Source organism: Cystoisospora suis, assembly GCF_002600585.1.
Source record: "Cystoisospora suis strain Wien I chromosome Unknown contig_21, whole genome shotgun sequence".
NCBI lineage: Eukaryota > Apicomplexa > Conoidasida > Eucoccidiorida > Sarcocystidae > Cystoisospora > Cystoisospora suis.
In genome coordinates, this window is record NW_027152823.1 from 8,234 (window position 1) to 10,858 (window position 2,625).

A 2,625-nucleotide genomic window follows, 5' to 3' on the forward strand; every position below is an offset into this window, starting at 1 on the left:
ACTGCTTTGTACAGCTGGTTCCCGTTGAGAGAGCTGTCCACCATTGATCGGACCACACCAGTGGAACCAACTGACCAGATGCGCGCAGTACCAAAGAAGAACCCTACCAGTCTTTCGCAGGCCCTTATTCCAGCTGAAGGCACAGCACGGGAAACCTGCAAGACAGAGACCTCCAGCACCCCAATCGGCGTTTGCTCAAACCGGACACCGTGAAACTGACTTACACGCAATTTTGCGCTGGGTGCCCCTGGTCCTAAGTCGGACAGACTGACAACAACGCCGAACTGTTGTTGAGGGTTCTTTCCGCGTCCTGACCCACAGCGGTTCTCTGACGCGTCCAGCAGGATCTGGGCTCACCGACATCACATGGTAACACTTCTTCCAATCCGGTGTCTGAACTAACCGGTCCAGTCTGGGCCAGACGTTGCGCTTGGAGTGCAGCACTTGGAGGTTTCTCTCCTCATTTACCCATTGAGATGCCGACGGCTTCAGCGGGGCGACTCTGCCACATCAGCAGGGGGTGCCCCGGTGGGTCTCAGTGATGCGTCGTCGTCAATGGTGTGCCCGGTAACGAGCAAGCTATGAGAAAGTGGGGATGCTTCCGAAGATGTCCTTGGAAGGAGCATGCTTGCAGCCATATCGGTCTGCACGGCTCGCGCGGAGAAACTTCCATGTCAACGTTCGAAATGGAGATGGAAGAGATGTCGATTCCTAACTCGAGGCGACCAGAGAACCAGCACAAGTCGGGTGTTTCTTCCTTCGCTTTTTCTTTTTGTGTCAGCGCTTCAAGCCAGCGGAGGTAATGGCCCCGTCATGACCATGATATGTACACTAACAAAAACAAAAGATTTGAAACCGCGCGCAACCACCGCCCGTTTTCAAAGCGATCGCAGCAGTCAGTAGCTGCTATGACAATGTGGCCACAACGAGGGGACAGCAATCTTCGGGTGCGTTCCGATGACCGCATCCCTTACCCTCAGACATCACTCGGCGCAGTGAGCCCGGGAAGTTTTGGAGTAGCTTCTGAGATGTGAGGAACAGCTTTTTCATTTTGCGCGTCTCCTTACCTTCTCACATCTCCAGAAGCGCCTAGTTGTCATGCAGTCACCCCACCGAGCCCAGTTAGTTAGCGAACTGCGGTAGACACAGGCTGTGGATTCTTCCTTGTGGGCGACGGAGCAGCAGCGACTAGGAAATACCAGGTACGAGCGCTTGTTAGCACCCGATTGTCGTTTTCCGTCAGAAGAACCTCATGCGCTGCACACCGTGGGGAAAGTTTATGGAAGGCTGCGCAGTGCTATCTACAAGACAGGAAGCGACCGCCAGCCTGCTTGGAGTACCGGCTCCGTGTCCGCCTGTCCGTGAGAGCTCCCACACTTTGGGCCTTCTTTAGCACCTTGGCAAAGGCATCTGAGCAGTCCCACGTTCCTACGCTGCTCTTCGCTGCCCCTCTACCGGCGGCCCACGGCTCCCCGCCCTTGAAGTAGCGTTCCAGAACTACTCGACGTCCAGCCTGGCAATCAGGGGCACCAAGAAGGCCGTATGACGTGAAACCTGCGGGGTGCTGTTGTTGGGTGCGCCACGCGAGCCGGTCAGATAAACTGTTAGAAACGTATTACATTAGCGGATCGATCGGTAGCAGTCCTGAATCAAAGAGGACGACTGTTTCTTCCTGACTACTGCGGCGCGGTATATATTGAATAGGACAGCACAACTCCCGAGCGCGTTCACCGGCCCGCTATACCTCAGCCGATGAATTCAACTGAAGATATTCCATAGTTGCAAACTCCCCATACGCTATGCTTCCCAAGTGAGAGGCAAGACGCGAACTGACGCTTGCCTCGGCGTCGCTTACCGCATCGGACTCCTTCTTGAAACCGTGGCTTTCCCCAAGCTGGAGTTGAAGAAAGCACACCATCCTGCCAGCTGCAAGAGACTGAAGTTCACCCCATGTTTCACATGGACTGAAATTTCTGTACTCCTCGACTACTCGGCTGCCCTGCCCCAACGCGGGGGTGACCAACGTGTGCCCTCAGCGGGGAGACGTCCCTTTCAGCTCTCGCAGCACTCCACGCAGCATCTAATCTGTCCTTACCGTTATCTCTACTGTCTGCCCCCAGAAAAGCATTGCTATGGTACCACTTTTCTAAATAACACCTGGGCCGCGGCCCTTGGAGAGGCCATAGTGCCGGGAAGTGCCCCTCAACCACAGACCGGATGGCACCGGAGAGTATCAAACCCGAACGCAAGAACCGGTATTGCCTCTACAGAAAGGTGCTTTCTTCGACCATGCCACTCTAGCAAAAGGCGAAACGTTCAGAAAGGCTGCAAGAACTTCAGTCAGCTAGAATAGTGTAGAGAGATGCCAGTGACTCGCTGGGCGTGGCGGATGCTACCAGCCTCTAGCGTGGTGGTTGAGGCGAGCGTCCAGTGGATGGCCATGGTGTGTTCCTGCACGTCCAAGCGCTGCGGAGACGGAAATTGATTTTTTCTGTCCACAGAACTCGGCGCGGAGATAGTTGTTGTTTCAAACCAGCCGGGAGCGCTGGAGTGAGCACGACACAATGGTGTCAAGATGTTTGGGTACCCGCATGCCAACAACCTGCTGCTTCCGGCCCCCCACCT